Genomic DNA, 23,338 nt, shown 5'->3' with positions numbered 1-23,338 from the left:
TAAAATGTATCCAGAGCATTACAAACAATAGCTAAAAGGTGGAAATAATGCACTGTCCATCAACTGATGAATGGACACAATGGAATATTATTCAGCCACAAAAAAGAGTGAAGTATTGATACATGCTACAACATGGATGAATCTCAAAACATTAAGTGGAAGCAACCAGGCAAAAAAGGCCATATATTGTATCATTCTATCTATATCAAATGTCCAGAATAGGGAAATCCACAGAAGCAGAAGCAGAAGCAGATTAGTGGGGCCAGGAGCCGGAGATGCAGGGGAGTATGAGAAGTGACTGCTTAATGCGTACGGAGTTTCCTCTTGGAGTGTCAAAAATGTCTCGGAACCAGGCAGAGGTGAAGGTACTAAATGCCAACGAATCGCACATTTTAAAATGGTTAATTTCATGCTACATGAATTTACTTCAATAATAAAACAGAAAAAGGATGTACAGAGTCAGACCACTCCCCATTACCTCCAACCCACCACCCTTGCCCAAAATACTATCTTCTCTACCCTGAAACTATTGTAATAACTTTCTAACTGATTTCTCACTCAGAATGATACTGTAAAAACATAGGGCCATTTCACTCTTGAGTTCAAACTCTTCCAAAAGCTTCCATATCTTTCAGAATAAAAATCAAAATTCTCATGTGACCGTCAAGACCCTATATGATCAGACCGTCTGCTGTTTCTCTGCCCTCACCTCTTAACTTTGACCCTGACCTCTGATATTTCGTCTTATTTCCTCTGTTCCAGCCGGAAGGGTTGACCATCTTTCTACTCCTGAAATGTGAGACAAACAACCATCTCAGGACCTTTGCCCTTGCTGTTTCCTCTGCTTGGAAATGCTTTTGCCCCAGATATATTCATTGTTCCTTCTAGAGCTTCTTTCAGAAGAAACCTTTTCCATGAGACCTTTCCTGGCCACCCTATGAACCATTGCAACTCATTCCCTCCTACCAACACCACCACTTCCCTACTTTATTTCAACTCCTGGTATTTATCATTGCGTTATATATTTTCACATACTTGCCTGATTGTTGGTCCACCCTCCCCTATAATAAAACTCCACCAAAGCACACATTTTTGTCTGTTTTGATCTCTGATGTAAATAGTACCTAGCACACAGTGGGTGTTCAGTTCCTGGTTTTTAATTAACTATTGAATATAAGTGGCTTTTGGAATATATTCTGATAGGGATAGAAGTATTTAAGGAGACCAGACTGATTGACCATTATATTTAGCAAAAATTTCTCACTCTTATAAGAAAACCACAAGACTTTTACTTTAATTAAGTTTAAATGGCTGGTTTTGAAAATTCTGTTCTAAATCATATCAAATGTATCCTAATGTCATTCATACCCATAGTTAATCCATTCTGTGCTTGACAATCCTGCTGCTATAGCAGTGTCAGCAGAAAAGAGCTGATTGTAGTAGATTTGGTTGAAGTTCACTTCCAATTTCTGACTAAAATGCTTTTATTGGACTGAATTGTACTGGTTTTTTAGCTAAGAACAATAATATAGCCAAAATTGATCAAAAATTAGTCTTAAGAAGATGACACAAAGTATAAACTGTATAGATTCAAAGTATGTGCATTAAGATTAGCGTTAAATCAAAAAACTACTACTGTAAGATGTTTCTAAATTGAGGGTTAATTTAATACAACTCTGAGGCTAACCATGGTGGGGGTTTATATAGGAAAACTAATTTTAATTAAAAGTGTACTTGGCATCGTGGTAAAAAGTATGTGTTCTGGACCTTTTGAATAGGAAGAAAGGGTTTTGAATTTGTTTCCATCCCAGATAAGGAATGACTTAAATTTTTAGCTTTTCAAATTATTGGTCTGGTCGTAGAAATCCAAATTACATAAGCATGACAGATGGGGGCTTTTTCTCTTCACTGTAAATTTTATTTAAAATGTGCAAAGAATACTACTCTGAATACCATAAAGAATGCACAGTCATCTCATATGACTTCGGGACAGGGAGACTGACTGAAATGCACAAATAATCAGAACTTTCATTTCCACCATATTTGTAAAGTACCATTTCATGAAATCGTACGTTGGACTAGCCAGTATGAAAAATCTGATATACTGCCTTCCCTCTACAGGTATGGCACTCACATAAAAGCTTAAGGAAGTATAAACAGTGAGCCCAGATCATCTACAAACTGCATAATTGACAGTCCAGGCTGCCGGTGTGCTGTGTCTGAGGGTGCTTGTTTTTGATTCCCTCGCCACATTTCAGCGACCACCTCAGCAGTGGGGATACAAATGTGCCACAGTGTTCCCAATAAAGCTAGTGATTAGCCTTCAGAGCAGCGTGACAAGTACAATAGATTTTGTTTTTCAATGAAACCATAGCTAAAGGGTTCTGGCTTTAAGAAATGTGTTGCTTATCAATGCGACAGTCTCTCCAGTCAATATATTAAAAGCAGTAGATTTAGTTATTCATTCAACATTACTTTACACTCACCCAAATGTAATTTTCTTTTCTCAGCAATTTAGTAGTGCCTTATAAAATTGGCAGTATAGCATGTTCCCCATGAAGATTTGACACTCTGTTATATAATCCATATTCTGTATTTTTCATAAGACATAAACATTTACTTGCAGTCAAGGGACTGAGGCAGAAAAGGCAGCAAAGCAGACAATAAAAATGTAGATCTTTCTATATTAATGATTTGAGCAATTTACAGTTTGCAAATGAAGCAAAACTGTAAAAAAATCTATTTTTCACAGCCTCTTTTTTTTTCCTCTTTCTCGGCGGCTGGCACTATTTGTCAATATTTTGTAACAAAAGCTCTCTCCTCCTTTTTGCTCCAGTTGAAGGCTTTATTCTTGTCAGAGTTCAAAAGCTAAACAAAGTTGACTGTCAAAATGTGAATGCAACATGCACGAAGACTGAGCAAGTTATAAAAAATGTTTTTGGCTGCAGACTTCCTGTGGTTGGAGTAGCTTCGAGAAGTGTTTAAAGTAACCAACATTGTATTTATTACAGCAATATTCTGCTCAAAATGTACATAATACTTTGTCAGCTTTATAGTAAAAGCTTAAAATACACAACTGAAAATAAAGCCTTGTGTGGGATTCCCTAACACAAGGATGGCAAATAGGGATCCTCTCTTGTATCAACTATAAGCCATTGGTAGGTAGTGGCATTCTGGTGTGCCAATTCCAGAGATTTTAAAGTCCAATATGAACTCCAGAGGAAAGAGGGTCTCGATCCATTGGTCGTGTCTGTCAAGAACAGAAGATAGCAGTAGCCTTCCAGTTCTAATGTTGGAAGTCCAACAAAGCCTATGGTTAAATACATTTATGCACACTCTCCCCTGCATAAAGGGTCACAGTTCAAGAAAATTAAGGTTCTCATTTCTTCCAATTTCTTCTACTGGGGAATGAATTAATTTCAAAGATACCTTTTTGGATAGATACCTTTTTGGAACTTAAATAATAAACACATTCAAAACATTATTTTGAAATAGTCTTTCTAATATGTCTCTAATTTTTTGAAGGCCTACATCTGTCCCCTACCCTTACCCATTTATTTGCCTTCAAAATGTGTAGAACTCATATTTGTTAAATTGTTCACATAACATCCCAGGGAAATTACTTTTAGAATGTGGTCTGAATGCAAAACCCCATTCCTATATGCCAAATCTATGGTGGTGTCTGAAACATGAAAGAAGAATTCTTAACCCAAAGACACACAAAGAAGTGTCATAATTGTTGAAGCAGAATAATATAGTGGTTAACAAGAGCATCTAACAGCTGAAAACTTCCAAGACTGTTTCCTCATCAATGAAATGGAGATGATAATATCACAACTCATAGGATTGGTATGTGGATTATGTAAAATAATCTTTATAAAGCAATTTGCACATGCCTGGTACAAAATGAATTCTCCTTAAATATTACGTGTTATCTTTACCCAATAGTAAATTAATTGACTACATTGTACCGTCTTTGTACCATTGGCCTTCCTCAGGACTCATTACATACCTTGACCTATTAAAGCTGCCAGCATTCTTTTGTCACTTGACCTCTCTTGAGTCTTCTCTGCTCTTTCTGGCACCATCTTCCTAGCTAATTTAATGTGTTTTTAAAAACTTGACTGCCTTGGGGAAATCACAGTCTAAGAAGTAGTTACTGCTTCCTTAGCCTACTTTCTACCCAAGATACACAGGATGCCAAGACCCTCTCAACAAGGTGGAGGAAAAGTTAATTATTTTTGCCGGCACTCATCATTTTTTCTCTCTTTTCCCTTTTTTTTCTGTCTGCCTTGACTACAGGCTTGTATCCCCTCCTCATATGCATCTTCTCTACAGCCATGTCCCTAAATTCATCCACATCTCTATTGCAACTCTGTTATAACCTGGTTATTTGCTTCTCCTCTTCTTCCCCATACCCACCAGGTTTATGAAGAAACGTTTGGGATGCTGAGACTCATGATTAGTATCTCCTGGACAGGGAGGAGTACTTTTTCCTAGAAATCTTTGCAAATATAACTTATGTAACTATATCTTGTTTCTTTTCATTTTAAAGCTGAATTTTATTTAACTGGTGTCTGTATTTTAACTACTCACTAATCCAATACAAAGTTAGAATGGATAGAGCCCTGTTCCTTAGGGCAGTGCTTCTTAAAACATTGGTGATAAAGGATCGGGGTTTTTTTCTCCTAATCTATTATGACCAATATTTTATTAAAATTGAAAAATGAATTATTAGAACAGCAAAATGAAAATAGACATTCAAAGTAAAAGCTGCAAATTTTTAAAAATATATCATAGGAAAAAGAAAAGAATTATAAAATCTATACATGTCGTAACTCTTTTTGGTTTTCACAGTCTTACTTGTATGAAAAGTTGTGCTTGAAATAATGATTCCCCATATCAAACAGCTATAAGCACACTTGGCACTTTGAACAATCAACGTATCTATTAATAAACTTGTTAATGTGGCAAATGAGTTTGTCTCTTCCTTGTTAGCTTATTCAATTTGGTTATTTAGGATATAATGTATATCTAAACCATTTTAATGATACTCATAGCATAAAAAATGTCTCACTGAGCTATGTAGACAGGGGTAGAAGAGATTTTAGAGCAGTTCTGGCAAAGCTCAGCATATACATCTTTAATGTTTATACGAAATGAAGCAGTTGATTCTATACTCCAAAACTCATTTTCAATCCTTCACCAGTAGCTGGTTCTAATGCTTTATCCTGTAAATTTGTAGTTAAAATTCAACTACCTTTTGTTGAAATAAATGGGTTCTGGCTTTTATATACTTTTGGGTTACAATTGACAAACCAGCCTTAAAACATTACACACCATGACAGGATGCAGCTCTCTCTACCGTCAACTGACCTCGTGAGGTCTGCAACACACAAGCTGGTCTATACTCTCTTCAACAAGTGGAGTAAACCAAATACTTCTCAGTTTCTTACCTCATCACATGCCAGCAACAAACTTTACAAAGTACAGCACTATCTGTAGAGCGGTGCCTTAGTTAGTTAGTCCAGGCTGCTATAACAAAATACCATAGACTGGGTAGCCTAACAATAAACATTTATTCCTAACCCTCATGACCTTATCTAATTCTCATTACTTCCACAGGCCTCACCTCCAAATCTCATCATGCTGGGAATTAAGGCTTCAGCATAAGAATTTTGGGAGGCACAAACATTCAATCCATAGCACGTAGTTTGAGTAGCACTGCTGAAAAGTTCTTTCTCTCTTTTCTTCTATAAATTTACGAAAGACTAAATCTTATGGCCTGGCCTTCATTTGCTAGGTGTAAGAAAGGGATCAAGACTTCAAAATGCTTCAAACTTTAGAGTTATTAAACAAGACAAATTTATTTCTGAAGTATCAATGATCTCTCTCCAAATGTAAGAGTATTAAAGAAATACAAGAAAGATTTGTCACCAAAATTATGTGGAATTTCAGAATTACATATATCATAAAAGACAATGTATGCTAAACTATAAAAATACATTGTTCTAAATAATAAAAAATGTATAAAATAATTGAAGAAATTTGATAAAACCAGTCAAGTTTTATTCCTCAAATACTGTAAGAAGCAATTTTTAAAATATCAGACATTTAAAAGCGGCTTTTACTTTTCAAAGTTAAAGAAGAAGATAAAGAATTGATCAACATTTATGTTTGCTGTAAGTAAAAATACAAAGCAGAGAGGTATGAGATTCATAGAGACTTTATCAGACCAAAATGGGAGGAAGTTATAATTGAAAGAAATTTGTTTGTATGACCCAAAACAGGAAAGCAAAAGACAGCCATTAGGAATTATAACATGTTATTTTTAAAAAGACAAAGGTTTTATTAGCATATCATTTCTAAAAATTTCAACTTAAGGCACTGTTTTTCTATCTGTGCTGTTACCCTACACAAATGACATCCTATAATGGTCACGATGATTCCATTTTCAACCTCCATCTATGCCAAATGAAATCTCATTTCCCTCTACAGTGAATGGTGTAGGGAAGGTCCAATAACTCGGACCTGGCTAACAGGAAGTGAGGAGAGTTTGCTGTGAAAAAACTCCTCAGAAACATTCGTTGCCTGTATATTAGAGACACAAAGGATAGTTGATTCCTAATGTTTTCAGGACATGGACATTTCTGCACGTGATGCCTAGAACTTGCTAAAGCTGAATTTCCACCAACCTGGCCTTGAAGATAAGCAATGGGAGTAGGTTAAAGTAAAAGAATCATAACAACCAAAAGAGCCAGAGTCTTGAGGTACTATACCTGGAGTCCGCCCTGTCTGTATACTTCTTGTAGAAGGAGATAATACGTTGCGTTATCCGTAAGCTCATTTGAATTCTTATTGCTTTAAGCTGAAGGCATCCAACATGATAGCTTTGCTTCTGGCTGATGAGTTGCCATTCACCTTCAAGTTTATAGACCTGCTCATCACAAGAAGTAGTGCTATTGATGGTGTTAATCCTTCTCCGTCAGTGGGTACTATGTGACTTAGAAAACAGGTCAATTGCAGTTTGTTTGAAACCCCAGAATCTATGGGTTGTTTTGTTTTGTTTTTAAGTTTTTCTGCCTTCAGTGCTGTAAATAGCAGATCAAGTTATCAGTTTCTGTAGGAGACAGACTATCAGAAGAAAATGGTAAGCCATTGATAGCTATCTCTTGGTATTTCATCCTTACAATTCAATTTTCTTACTTAGAATGAAGAATACAGTTCCAGATTGGACGAGGGTAAAAACGAGGCACAGAAAGGTAGAGCTTGCCTTTAGACAATAAGAATTCCTTGCACTTTGGCCAGTCCTGATCTTTGTTCGAACTATACCTAATTCATAAAAACTAAGAGTAGACACATAGATTGTGGAATTACTTCCAGGATGTCAACTTTCTCTGAATAAACTAGAGAAGCTACTAAATTTCTCAACTAAAATGGATACCACAGCCCATTTGATAGTAAAACTGAATGTTTGCAGCAACAATGAAACAGAACAAGATTACCTGGAATTCTTTGAAATACAAATGACTTTGTATCTGTGGTGGGCAGTTATTTTGTTCCATCCAGTTTTAATTGAATCCATTTAGAGCTCAAGCCTTTAACACTACACTGCAGATATCAAGGTCACATCTTTTAGTTAATACTCTTGTATGTCAATAATGTTTTTAGTGAGATTTTAATCTCCATGCAGACATTAGTCAGGGCTTTCTGGGAGAAAATAAATTTTAATCAAAATTTGTCCAAACGTTATCTCATACACAAGATTTTTTGCCCAAACCTCAAGGTAACCACTAAACAAATAATCAAATTAAAACCACATATGATAAACGAAGAGAAAACTAGAAGAATCATAAGACAGAACAACCAAACTGAATTGGTAGTCCAAAACAAATGGGACAAGAAACAAAGGAAATGCAAAAGAACCAGAAAATAAGTGACAAAACAGCAACATTCAGCCCTCATATTTCAATAATTACCCTAAATGTAAATGGATTGAACTCTCCAATCAAAAGATACAGAGTGGCAGGATGGATTAAAAAGCAAGACCCAACAATATGCTGCCTTCAGGAAACACATCTTAGCACTAAAGACAAGCACAGGCTCAGAGTGAAAGGATAGAAGACAATACTCCAAGCTAATGGCAAACAAAAGAAAGCAGGTGTTGCCATACTCATATCAGACAAAGTAGACTTCAAGATAAAACAGGTTAAGAAAGACAAAGAAGGGAAATATATAATGATAAAAGGGACACTCCATCAAGAAGACATATCACTTATAAATATATATGCACCCAACATAGGAGCACCAATGTACATAAAACAACTATTAACAAACCTGAAAGGAGAAATCAACAACAACACAATAATAGTAGGGGATCTTAACACCCCACTTACAGAAATGGATAGATCATCCAGACAAAAAGTTAATAAAGAAATATTAGACTTAAATGAAAAACTGGACGAGACGGACCTAGTAGACATATACAGAGCACTCCACCCAAAAACAGCTGACTACACATTCTTCTCAAGCGCGCATGGAACATTCTCTAGGATAGACCATATGTTGGGAAACAAAGCAAGCCTCAATAAATTTAAGAAGATTGAAATCATAACAAGCATCTTTTCAGACCATAAGGCTATGAAACTGGAAATGAACCAGGAAAAAAAAACTGGGAAAGTGACAAAAATGTGGAGATTAAACAACATGCTACTGAACAACCAATGGATCATTGATGAAATTAAAGGAGAAATCAAAAACTATCTGGAAACAAACGAAAATGATAACATGCCATATCAAACCATATGGGATGCAGCAAAAGCGGTCCTGAGAGGGAAACTCATAGCAATACAAGCCCACCTTAACAAACAAGAAAAAGCCCTAATAGGCAACCTTAAATTACACCTAACAGAACTAGAAAAAGAAGAACAAACAAAGCCCAAAGCCAGCAGAAGGAGAGAAATAATAAAAATCAGAGCAGAAATAAATGATATTGAGACCAAAAAAACAGTAGAAAGGATTAATGAAACAAAGAGTTGGTTCTTCGAGAAGATAAACAAAATAGACAAACCCTTAGGCAGGCTTACTAAGAAAAAAAGAGAAAAGTCTCAAGTAAATAAAATTAGAAATGAAAGAGGAGAAATTACAACAGCTACCATGGAAATACAGAGGATTATAAGAGAATACTATGAGAAATTATATGCCAACAAATTGGACAATCTAGAAGAAATGGATAAATTCTTAGACTTATACAACCTCCCAAAATTGAACCGAGAAGAAATGGAGAATCTGAATAGACCAATAACAAGTAAAGAGATTGAAATAGTAATCAAAAATCTCCCAAAAAATAAAAGTCCAGGACCAGATGGCTTCTCCAGTGAATTTTACCAAACATTCAAAGAAGATTTAATACCCATCCTCCTCAAACTATTCCAAAAAATAGAGGAAGATGGAACACTTCCTGAATCATTCTATGAGGCCAACATCACCCTGATACCAAAACCAGACAAAGACAATACAAAGAAAGAAAATTACAGGCCAATATCGCTGATGAACATTGATGCAAAAATCCTCAACAAAATATTGGCAAACCGAATACAACAATATATTAAAAAGATCATACACCATGATCAAGTGGGATTTATACCAGAGACACAGGGATGGTTCAACATCCACAAATCAATCAACGTGATACATCACATCAACAAAACAAAGAATAAAAACCACATGATTGTCTCAATAGACGCAGAGAAGGCATTTGACAAGATACAACATCCATTTATGATAAAAACTCTCAGTAAAATGGGAATAGAAGGAAAGTACCTCAACATAATAAAGGCCATATATGACAAACCCACAGCTAACATCATACTCAACGGGGAAAGACTGAAAGCCATTTCTCTGAGAACAGGAATGAGGCAGGGGTGCCCACTCTCACCACTCCTGTTCAACATAGTACTGGAGGTTTTGGCCAGAGCAATTAGGCAAGAAAAAGGAATAAAAGGAATCCAAATAGGTAACGAAGAAGTGAAACTCTCACTATTTGCAGATGACATGATTGTATATATAGAAAACCCTAAAGAATCTGTTGGAAAACTGTTAGAAACAATCAACAACTACAGCAAAGTTGCAGGGTACAAAATCAATCTACAAAAATCAGTTGCATTTCTATATGCTAATAATGAACTAACAGAAAGAGAGCTCAAAAAGATAATACCATTTACAATTGCATCAAAAAGAATAAAATACCTAGAAATAAATCTTACCAAGGAGGTGAAGGACCTATACAATGAGAACTACAAGACATTTTTGAGGGAAATTCACGATGACATAAAGAAATGGAAAGATATCCCATGCACGTGGATTGGAAGAATAAACATAGTTAAAATGTCTATATTACCTAAAGCAATCTACAGATTCAATGCAATCCCAATCAGAATCCCAATGACATTCTTCACAGAAATAGAAAAAAGAATACTAAAATTTATATGGGGCAACAAAAGACCCCGAATAGCTAAAGAAATCCTAAAGAAAAAGAACAAAGCAGGAGGCATCACAATTCCTGACTTCAAAACATACTACAAAGCAATAGTAATCAAAACAGCATGGTACTGGTACAAAAACAGACACACAGATCAATGGAACAGAATTGAAAGCCCAGAAATAAAACCACACATATACGGACAGCTAATTTTCGACAAAGGTGCTAAGAACATGCAATGGAGAAAGGAAAGTCTGTTCAATAAATGGTGTTGGGAAAACTGGACAGCCACATGCAAAAGAATGAAAGTGGACCATGTGCTATCGCCATTCACAAAAATTAACTCAAAATGGATCAAAGACCTGAAGGTGAGACCTGAAACTATAAAACTCATAGAAGAAAATATAGGCAACACACTATTTGACATTGGCTTTAAAGGAATCTTTTCGGATGACATGCCTACCCAGACTAGGGAAACTAAAGAAAAAATAAACAAGTGGGACTTTATCAGACTAAAGAACTTTTATAAGACAAATGAAACCAGAATCAAGATGAACAAACGACCAACCAGCTTGGAGAGAATATTTGCAAAACATACATCTGACAAGGGGTTGATCTCCATAATATATAAAGAACTCACACAATTGAACAACAAAAAAACAAACAACTCGATCAAAAAATGGGCAGAGGAAATGAACAGACACTTCTCCAAGGAAGATATACAGATGGCCAATAGGCACATGAAAAGATGCTCAACATCACTAATCATCAGGGAAATGCAAATCAAAACAACACTAAGATACCACCTCACGCCCGTTAGAATGGCTATAATCACCAAGACAAAAAAACAACAAATGTTGGAGAGGATGTGGAGAAACAGGAACCCTCATACACAGCTGGTGGGAATGCAAATTGGTGCAGCCTCTATGGAAAACGGTATGGAGATTCCTCAAAGAATTAAAAATAGAGATGCCCTATGATCCAGCCATCCCACTACTGGGAATCTATCCAACGCACCTGAAATCAACAATCCAAAGAGGCTTATGAACCCCTATGTTCATTGCAGCATTATTCACCATAGCCAAGAAGTGGAAGCAACCTAAGTGTCCCTCGACTGACGATTGGATTAAGAAAATGTGGTATATATATACAATGGAATACTTCTCAGCCATAAAAAAAGACAAAATCGTCCCATTTGCAACAACATGGATGGGCCTGGAGCGTATTATGTTAAGTGAAATAAGCCAGAAAGAGAAAGACAAACACTGTATGATCTCACTCATATGTGGAATATAAACCAACACATGGACAGAGAAAACTGGACTGTGGTTACCCGGGCAGTGGGGGTGGGGGGTGGGGGGTGGGCACAAGGGGTGAAGGGAGTCATATATGGGGTGATGGACAAACAAAAATGTACAACCCAAAATTTCACAATGTTAGAAACCATTAAAACATCAATATAAAAAAAAATTAAAAAAAAAAAATTGTCCAAACGTTACAGTATATATTCTCCCTTGATTTATCTGACAGTGACAGTTAACTTTTGAAACACTGTACAAATTGAATTCTCCAAGAGAATACAAGTCTGTTGGACAGAGATAGCATCTACTTTTCTATTCCAAAGAGTATGATTCTTAGTGCTCAATAAATGTTAAATTATGAATAATAATAAATGCACATAAAGCCTGAGAGAAAAATGTTGCTGAATGCACTTTTATTTATTGATTCAATTTCCACAGTACTTTCTTGTTGAATGTTTTATAAACTTGACCTCATATTATACCAGTGAGATAAGTAAAATGATAGAAAAGCAAAAGGATTATACGAAAGAAAGGGAACTTAGCCCATGAAAGTCCAAAATAGGAAATTGCGTTTGGTAAAAAATTATGTGTATCCTCAAACTACACAGTGATTTTGTTAGAAATTTGAAACGACTCTCTTGTGAGTTTAAACTCACTTATTATAGAAAAGTGATGTAAAATGGCTGACTCATTTCAACAGAATACTTTTAGACAAAACAAATGAAATGATTAAGACTAAGACACTGAAGAGGACATATCCAAGTAATCAGGAGACGGTTCCCAGGAGCCTTTTTTTAGTAGATGAAACACATGTATGGTCACAGGGCTGACAGAATCAACTCAGAACCAGGGTTTCTTCCAGAGAAGATCGAGTCCCCATGTTTTGTGAGGACAGCTTTTATGACACTGCATTTCTGGAATAGGAAATGTGTGTAAGCCCTATGATAATTAAACAAAATGGAAGTGAAGTTCTATTCTCTCTTTCAATGGCTTTCAGGAAATGTTTGTATATCCAAAAAGGTGGCAGTGTTAAAACTGCTAAAAAAACGTTGACAGTAGAAAAGGAAATATATCAAATGATAGCAATTTGATTTAATGATAAAATGTTTTCATACCAAGACTCAATGGTTTACTTAAACATATTCACCTCAAGTGGCTGTGGAGAAACTCTGGTAGCCTAATGAATCAATCTCTTTGTCTCTGTCTCTGTCTCTCTCTCTCTTTTCCTTAGATAACCAGGCTCAAAGCCACAAAACAGCAAAGAGAGTATAACTCCCATCATAAAGTAGAGGTTAGTCAGGGGCACCTAACTTCTTGTTGAAATTGTCATTAAAATACAAGAAAGATGAAAAGCTACATCTTTGGTTATAGTAAGAATCCTGAAACAGAACCTTAGGGAGGTAGAAGGATCAGGAAGATGTGACCTTTTCACCTATTCCTTCCTCCAGAGCCAGGTCCAGCACCAACCACAGGGGATCCATGCCCATGTCTTTCACCCAAATCCCCAGTGAACACTGATATTCTCCAGCCTTCACACTGACTCATTTCTGGTAAGAGGAGGACAACAAACTGCTAAAAGAACAAGGATAGACTTTGCTTCTAGATATTGGCAAACAGGCAGCAAGGGCTGGAGACACTTTCTGAGGTCAGTACACAGACAAAACAAAATATCTGACAAACTCTCAAAACTGGTCTAGAGGCCGAACACAGCAGCCAACTCTCTAGTTAATATAAAGAAGAACGGAAACCACAAGGAGAGCGAGGAGAAGTATGCAGAGCTTGCCCATTCTGTCGAAAGACAAACTTGAGGCCTACACGAGCGTCCAAATGAAGCACAAGAGAACATTTCAATAAATACATATATATAAATAAAATAAAATGACAATCCTATAAAACGATTGAGTTAACATAAAATTAGAAACTTTTATTCAAAAATTTGAGGGAAGGCTCTACAAAGGGAGCAAAATAATCTGCTCCATTTTCTCAATGCATTTCATGAAACAAGGCTGTTTGTGGTATGCAAGTTGCGATGTTTAGGTAAAAGATCTTAGAAAAGAGTTGGCCAGGGAGAAAGTAGAGAGAGAGCCAGATTTAATAAAGAAAGATGACAATGATAGTAGTTCATTATTATCAGAATCTTTAAAGTAAAGACCAGGGCTGCTACTGGAGAAAACAAATCAATGACGTTGAAGGCCATTCTCAGACTCAGAACAGTAAATGAAATATGAGTGAGAACATGGTACATGAGCAGGACTGAGGCTGGAGATCCAGGCTCCGAAAACTGGGAAGGTAAGGTAACAAAAGGGAATAGAAGAATCTCTTGCAGAAGAGAACCTATTCTGAGCTGAACAAATCCATTAATTACCAACAAAGGTATAATTAAAATGAACTAATATCTAGATATATCCAGGTGAAATTTTCACCTCAAGGGCAACAAAAACAATGCTGGAAATATCCAATTCGAAAAATCAAAATGGTCAGTTTGAAATACAGATATTGCATACAAATGAAAACAAATATCAGAATAACTTCAATATTCTTTTTTTCCTTGAGCAGGAAAAGTTGAAAATGAAAAATTTTGTCCAAAAGTAAAAGCTCTTGTCTCTGGTTTTGTTTCCCCTTTCTAAGTAACAGCTAACATTGCAGTTCTACATCTGTTTAAACTTTGTTCAGGTGAAGTTGTAATGATAAAATGAAAATAGATAGTCAGATAGATGAGATATAGATATAGATAAATATCTATCTCCCTTAAGGTAGTGCTAGTTGAAATGTAATGCATGTACCACTGCTGGCCTGAGACAAGATAAGTATAGAAGTAGAGTAGAAATTGAGAATATGCATTTAGACCTTTAATAGCAATTTGGCATTGCCATGACATCCAAGCATGCAACTGTGTACGTTAACCAAAATGAGCCTGCATCAAATTTGAAATTACAAGTAAACTGCTCTTTACAACAGAGAGTTTGAGGAACTCTTATCTTAAAAGATAAAGTGGAGCTTGAAATGCAAATCTAAAGACATTTCAAGGAAGCAAAAATATGAAGGAGATATATGTTGATTGGGGACCTCATATTGAAGCAAAAGAGATAAGCTTGATAGTTCTATCAGTTAGGATTGTTGAGTTACAAAAATTGGAAAACCCAAATAACTTTGACTCTAACAAGAAATAGCTTCCTGTCTCTGTAAGAAATCTAGAGGTCAGCAGTCCAGAGCAGGTAATGTGAGTCCTTCTTCTTCACTATCCTTAGATTGAGGTCTATATTTTCAAGGAGGAAGAAGGGAAAGATAAAAAATTGTCTGCCTCCCTGTTGAATTAGCCCCTTTAAAAAATAATTTCCTGTGATCCCCACCTCAAAGATTCTCCTTATATCTCAATGGCTGAAACTATCTTAAAGGGAATCTGAGAAATGTGCTTTTACAATTGGGCACATCCTTGTCCCTGCCTTTACAGGAACAGGTTCCTAAGGAAGAACAGAGAAATGGACAATGAGTAGACAACTTTCTGCCTTGACTTTTAGAATGGTCGCTACCACTTCTATCGTGACTAGGCTCTTCCTGCTTCTATGTGAAACTAGAACTAGAAACTGCTTCCACTCTCAGGTTCTCCTCTATTTTTCGCCATCTCAGGAAATGGCCCCAGATGCCATTTGCTTCAGTCAAAATTCAGGAAGTTTTATTTAGCACTTATTCAGCATCTAAGAACAAATTATGACTCTGAAAATTTATTCACAGCTGTTCCATGTGGTACATATGATTTCTTTCCATCCTTCTGCTACATTTTAACTGGAGTTGAACTCTGTAACTGGAGTTAAATATTGCCTTGCTTAGTTTGCTTAGTTGGCTATGTACCTATCAATTATTCACACTGACTTCCTTCCATAAGTATAAATCTTCTTTCAATACATCCAAACACATCAGTATGGTATTATTGTCACGTTCTTGCAGCCATCTCCCCCAGAGCCCTCAGGTTATCTCTTCAGCTGGGAACAGACAGACAAACTCTTCAGGTCGGCTGCACAGCTGTTGCCCTGATATTTTGCTTTTCTACAACCTTCTTTCTCCTGTGCTGAGTTCCCTCTTTCTTAGATTCCATTTATTACTGTTTTTACTTTTACTACTTCACTTTGGGAAGACTCCTCTTTTAATAATTTCTTGAGAAATAGTTGATGGAAATAAATTTTTTGAGGTCTTCCTTGTCTGAAAAACTTTGCTATTCTACCACCATATGTAAGTGATATTTATTCTTAATACGTATTTCTATGATGGAAATAAACTTTCCGCAAATTTTGAAGGCATATTTTCAAGTTGACATTAGACTTCCAGAGTTGCAGTTAACAGTTTGGATGCTACTCTGATTCCATATGCTTTGTATGTTTCCTTATTTTCCTTCTCTCTCTCTAAAAGACTTTAAAATCTTGTCTTTGTGCCCAGTGTTCTTACATTTCCTGATGATATGCCTTGTGGTTGGTATTTGTTTAATTAATTGTGGTAGGCATTTGGTAGATCTCTTCAACCAGAAAACTGAAAGCACTCCAGTCTGTAAAACTTTAATTTAATTTCTGTGGTGTGGGGAGTACTGTACCATTTGGAATTCTTATTACATTCAACCTGAAGAAATAATCCTGTTATATTTTTTAAATTTTCTATTTATTACAGTTTAAACTTCTAATTTGCTTTATAGGTGATGTCTGGAACTTTAATTTGCAAGCCATCTATTATGTACTGAATTGTGTTCCCCACAATTCCTGACCCCCAGTTGAAATCCTAAACCCAAGTGTCTTAGAATGTGACTATATTTGGAGATACAGTTTTTAAAGAGGTAAATAAGTTGAAATGAGAATATTAGGGTGGACCCTTATAAGAAGAGGAAATATGAACACAGACAGGTAAAGAAATACAGAGAGAAGAGCATGTGAAGACAGGGAGAAGACGGCCATCTACAAGCTAAGGAGGGAGGCCTCAGAAGAAATCAAGCCTGCGTTCACTTGATTTTGGACTTCTCGCCTCCAGAACTGCGAGGAAATAAATTTCTATTGTTCAAGGCGCCCAGTCTGTGGTACTTTGTTATGGCAGCCCTAGCAGACTAATATACCATCTATTCAGCTTTTCAATTTCTGGCAACTCTTTTTTTGGGTTCTCTGAATTCGTCTTTAAATAGCATCCTTTTATTTTTTTATGGATACAATATTTTCTCTTATCTTTTTGCAAATTTTATTAATCATTTTTTAAATTTATTTTCCCTCTAGTGCTTCTTTTTATTTCTGATTGGGCTAGTTTACTAGAGGATTCCTAATGTCAGTTACATGGGTCATAAGTATTCTATATTCTTGGGTTACTCACAGTCACCAGAGAACATTTTTCCAATGGGGGCTGACTAGTAAGAGTGAGCTTGGGGTGGGAAGTGGTTGTTAACATACAGTATATAGATTTAGTTAATCCAAGTTTTTAGTATGTATTCCCCCTTAGCTCTGCTAGATTTCTGCTTCTCTGAGGTCCCTCTGAAATACCTTCATCAAAAAGCAAGTCTTCAGCTTTCCTCTTCAGAGAGGAGAGGTCAATCACCTCATGTGCAAGGTGGGAGAAGGAACCCGGGGACCTGTATCTTAAACAGATTCTCAACCCAGCTTCCTGTTTCTGCCCCACTTTTGGCCCCACCTTCAGAGGTTCCTGGCAGAATCTTCAATTCTAGAGGCCTCTCTGGGTCTTGCAGTTCAAATCAGGTTGCTTCTAGCCTCTCTCTCCTGATTTATTAATACCTCTGTCCATTTACTTTCCAGCTCTCAAAAGTCTATTGCTGGGGCCAGCTGGTGGCGTAGTGGTTAAGTTTGTGAGCTCTGCTTCTGCGGCCCTGGGTTCGCAGGTTCAAATCTGGGATGTGGACTGATGCACTGCTCATCAAGCCATGTTGTTTCAGCATCCCACATACAAAATAGAGGAAGATGGGCACAGATGTTAGCTCAGAGCCGATCTTCCTTAGCAAAAAGAGGAAGATTGGCAACAGATATTAGCTCAGGGTCAAGCTTCCTCACCAGGGGAAAAAAAAAAAAGTCTATTGCTACCCCAATCAATTTTCCTTGTGGGCTTACGTCTTTTCCTTTACTGCATTGTATTGAGAGAGAGAGAGAATAAGAGAGGTTTCAGAAGAAAGTGGAAGTAAAGCTAGTCTCTGTACAATCTTTAATACTTTTTTTCACAGCTAACCCTTATGCAAGGTTCAGGTCACACTTTAACAGCATTTTTTTCAGATGGGTTTTCCCTGGTCTCCCAAGCTAACCTAGATTCCCAGGTCCTAGTTTTTGCTCTCGCAAGACTGCTCTCTCCCTTCATAGCACTTACCACAATTATTTTACATTATTTTATGTCGGCATTTAGTTTGTTTTGTCTCTCCCTGTAATAACCTGTAAACTCAAGGGAAAGAGAATCTCATGTATAATTTGGTTACCACAGGATCCTCACCATCCAAACACAAGGGAGGTGCTAATAACGTGTTGTTGATTTAATATTAAGAAGAAGCAACTAAGATGAGCAGGAATTTCTGGAGAAAAATGTTAAATCAGGAGACACTATTATCTGCCTACATTAATCAAACATCTATAAATTAAGGTATGTACCTTTCTTTCACAATGAAGTATAAAATTACTTAGACATTATATTTAAAGTAAAACTGTTATAGTTTATTTCTTTACTTTATTGCGCCCTGAAAATTAGAATACTTATTTTTTACATCTTCATCAAAAATACAATGCATGCTTGTAGTAAAATGTAATCAAATCCAGTGCAGAATTATTTACAGTACAATATAAAAATCTCCTATTCCAATAAACTTTTATCCCCAGAAATAGCTTCTGTTAACAGTTTGATGTATAAGCTTCCAGGCACATTCTAGTTGTTGGCTATGACTCTGCATCTCCCTGTGGTCTCACTGCTACTATCCTCTTAGATTTCCTTGGACATAATCCTGGAATTAGAAAGACTTTCTGAAAAGTAGCACTAAAGTGGAGAAGACCATGGTTCAGAAACAAAAATTAAGGATCTCTCCTAATTTTCTGTGTCTTGAGTCTACTAGTAGATATAGGATTTTATTAATCCTATATCTTTTCAAACCCCAGCCAGTGGTAAGGGTCACATCCCTGATCACTGTCTTAGCAGATTTGATAAGGTATTTGTTCTGGTCATCTCTACAATTATGTCAAAATTGCAGCTTAGAATGCATTTTGTCATCACAATCTTCAACTTTTAGTGGTACTAACATCTTTATGTCTCTAGGAGAAAAAAAACAGCATTTTTAGTGATTGAATATTAGACCCTTTGCCAAATTTGTTATATTATTTAATTCTCAGTAAAATTGTGCAGGGATATTTCCATTTAATGCATGAGGAAATTAAGGCTAATCTTCTAACACTTCTCAGTGTCCATAAAGGGGTTGCTTAAATATCAAATTCAGATTTATTTAAAAAAAAGCTATACTCTTTCATCGACACCACATTTTTTCTTCTATACCACATGGCGTGATATTATTAAATGTATATAATAGTATATGGTGCTTACAGAATCTCCAGATTCTTCCTTTCTTTTTTATTCCGTCTTTCCTTATTCTTTTTCTTTCTTTCTTCTTTCTCTCTTTCTTCAATAAAAGCATTGAACCACTTTCCTTAAGAAGGTCATTGTTTAATAATGCTTGGCATGGAAGCACACCGTAAGCATCTAGACCAGAAGAAGTCCAAGACCAAATGAGTCTTTTCTAGAGTGGATTGAGATATCATAAGGAAGTAACAAGGAGAGTCAAATGATCCACCACTAATAGCTGAATTGGGGCAAAACAAAATCAACATCCAGTCTTACTCGGCTTAATGGGGAACCAAAGTACCAGAGCTATGAGCAATAATTCAGGCAGAGGACTTCTGAACTAAAATATGCAGCAAGAGCCAAATTACCAACTGTATGTCTCACATTTGCTGACTGTGTCATGTGCAGGTTTTCTAATTCTAATGACTCATTCAAGGCCCATCTTTGTTCCAGAGGGAGCACCAAACTACTTTTTAAAAGAATAAGTTGGGCAGGTTTGGCATACATGGTGATGAGACCAGTGAGTCTGAAAGGTAAGTTTATTGTGCATGAACTTCTATAGAGCTCAAAAGTTTGGCTCAGATAGAAAGCAGGTATGAATGATTATGATTGGAACAGGATGAATATCGCACAATCATGGTGAATGGTAGAACCTCTGTTTCACACCGAAACTTAGAAGTATGACTTACTAGACACACAGACTGGTCCCATGGAGAAAATTGAGGGGAATAGCAGAGAGATGTGTGTACTACTAGTCATAGGCATAAAGGAAAACATGGTTTACTGAAAGTAATGGAGGGTGGAGTCTTGCAATTTAAGTATCGGTTAATAATAGAAGAATAGAATGGGCTAAGAAGATGGCATCTGAGGAAAGTACCATCACATTTTTACTTCCCAGCAAGGGTCAAGTGCTTATGGTTTCTAATGTCATGAGGTCAAATTCAGTACAGGTAGCTGGAGTCAAGTTAATGATATTTTCCAAGGCATCATAAGCTATAAAAGTTTATTAATCATGTGATGGTTCACCACCCAAATATAAATGGTAAACCACAAGTTCAAGACAGAAAGTTTGGAACTAAAGATAGGAATGAGAGTATAATTAATTATCTGATATAACTGACAATAAGCTTTATCAACAAGTAGAATCAATTCTTCCCAACCATGACTGCTTAGTAAAGGTGGTACATATTAGATGGCCAACCTGGTCATTAGTGAGATGCAGTTGATCCCTTACATAATCGTGAAATTCATCAATATATGCATTCCTGAGTCTTCCCAGCTCACTGTACTTTCTTTAAAAAGTCTTCGTGTTGACTCATAGAGGGCTCTAATCTGAAAAGTACAACTTACATTTCCATCAAGATTGATACTCAAGCAGAATATGATCATTGATTCAGTAGCCACTTTAGGGTTTGTTTTTTTTCTATTTACTAATATCTTTCTTTTTATATTGATTAATTACCAGTCTCTTTCAAACAAAGTTCTGCACCATGCACAGGAATTGAGCCTCAATATAATGCAATATTATAAATCCACGCTATTTTGCCATCTAGTTTTTGATACAGGATATATTTATGCAACACAGCCCCGTTGTTACATTTTTGCATGCATTTGAAACAAAATTTGGAAAAAAGTAATCAGTAGAGATATATATAGAGCTGGGAAATGGGAAAACTTATTGCCTGAATTAAATTAAATCTTTTTATAAAAGCAGTCACATCACAACCTAAAGAAAAAAATCAGTTATTTCCTTATTTTTATACTGTCAAGAATTTATCTGGAGTTAAATTTGATAATTTGGGGAGAGGTATAAGGTATTATTAAAATTGAAAATTCCAATGATGTTAAAATGGAAAATTCTAATGATATTAAAATAACATTTTAGTATAATTTTGTTCAACACAATAAGAATTATCTGTCTTATTCTCCAGACATAATCTTAATAAAATACTAGCTTCAAATGATCATGGAATATGTAAATTTTATAAAAATAAGATAATTGTACCAATATTTGTAATTTACATGAAATATCTTTGAATTTTTTACTTGGAATTCAATTTTTTATTTTCTAGCTTAAATTACACTTTGAACTGGTAAACAATTCAAAATTGTTGTGAAAACCTATAGAGTTTGGAGTCAGTTATACCTGGTTTCAACTCCTGACTTTCTAGCTGGCACAACTCATGAAGTTTTCTTGAGGCAACAGCAGATCTTAAAGGTAATGCACTAGTGCTTCCAGCACAGTGCTGGCAAGTATAAGACTGTCAGGGAAAGGGAGTTACCGTTATTATTGTTGTTGCTATTGTTTTGGTTATTATTTTGAGATTGTTATCATTTGATTAATTAGGGCCCCAGAAGTTAGGAAAAGGAGGGGGAATAAGCAAAAGAGGCAAAAGAGCAAATCATCATCTTGTGAAGAAGAAGGCAGTGAAATAACTATGCCCTAAGCAGTATAAATTTAACTCTCTGGTTTGAGGGCCAAAGTTTGAATTATTGTAATATGTATTATTTCAAGACTAGGCACAAAAGTTCTGATAAGCACCTGCTCTCTTTTGAGGCTGATATGGAGATGATTAATAATACTGTAATCATCAGTTCTTTGGATTTATTCTATCTATTATGGTAGGTAGAATAATGGACCCCCAAAAATATCGACTTCCTAATCCCGAGAACCTGTGACTATGTTACCTTAAGTAGCAAAAGGGACTTTGCAGATGTGATTAGGGCTATAAACCTTGAGATGGGAAGACTACCCTGGATTATTTGGATAGGTGCAATTTAATCATATGAGCTCTTAAAAGCAGAAGATGGAGGCAGAAGAGATGGTCAGAGAGATGTGACACGAGAAGAACTTGATCCATCACGGTTGGCTTGGAAGACAGAGGAAAGAGGCCAAGAGAAAAGCAGGTTGGGGGAGGCCTGCTAGTAAATTTCCCTCTCGTAAAGGGGAAAGCCCTTGGCTACCAGCCAGCAAGGAAATGGGTTTCACTTTCGCAACTGCAAGGAACTGAATTCTGCCAACAACCCAAATGAGAATCTTCTTCTAGAACCTCCAGAAAAGAAAAAGCCTTGCCAGAACTTTCATTTTAGCTCACTGAGACTTATGTTGGACCTCTGTTAAAAGCACTATAAGATAATAAATTGTGTTGCTTAAGCTGCTAAATTCATGGTAATTTGTTGCGGCAGAAATAGACAACTAATACATCTATGATTGAAAAAGATTACATACATAACTAAACACTGATGTTCTTTAATGCCATCTTAAAATTGCTGATCTATATACCTTGAAGTTACATTTATCAGAGGATAAATCTTGAGTGTTAATATGCACATAAACAAAATAAAAATTTTATTGGACATACATTGCAATATTTGGTATACAAAAATACTAATATATTTATTAGCAATAATGCATAATTCAAAATAATGTAAAAAAATCAATATTCGAAAACAAAATTATTTCTTATTCTCTGTATTTTTCCTAACCCAGATATTACTTAAGTCATAGTCTTCATAATTTATTCTATGAACTCATGTTTGTCATTCCTACAAAAATGGCCGAATATTTTTTATAACTTAATGTATCTACTTATGTCTTTAAAAATTTGATAGTTGGGAAAGGCACTAGATATTATAGAGAATATAATGTTTATAAATGTGTTTTATTTCTTCAAATCATACTGAGATTAATAAAGTGGCTGACATTCCTCTTGATCCAATTAATCTCCAAATTTAAGCACATATGCATATAAAGTATGAAATTCACGTGAATCACTTGCCTTCATTTTAGATATCTAAAACAAGAGCCATTATCATTGAATAATGTGGTTCTTCATAAATAAAAGTTCAAAGACTAGCAGAATAAACCATAACTCTAATAATAGAGTTTATTCTTTAAGGAAAAGCTTAAAATTTAATTTAAAAAATTCAGGCATAAGAAAATGGAATTATAAATATTTCCATAATGTTTTCATAGCATCAAAATATTTCA

Source organism: Diceros bicornis, chromosome 29 (genome assembly GCF_020826845.1).
Source record: "Diceros bicornis minor isolate mBicDic1 chromosome 29, mDicBic1.mat.cur, whole genome shotgun sequence".
Lineage (NCBI taxonomy): Eukaryota > Metazoa > Chordata > Mammalia > Perissodactyla > Rhinocerotidae > Diceros > Diceros bicornis.
Note: the sequence above shows the minus strand (reverse complement) of the source record.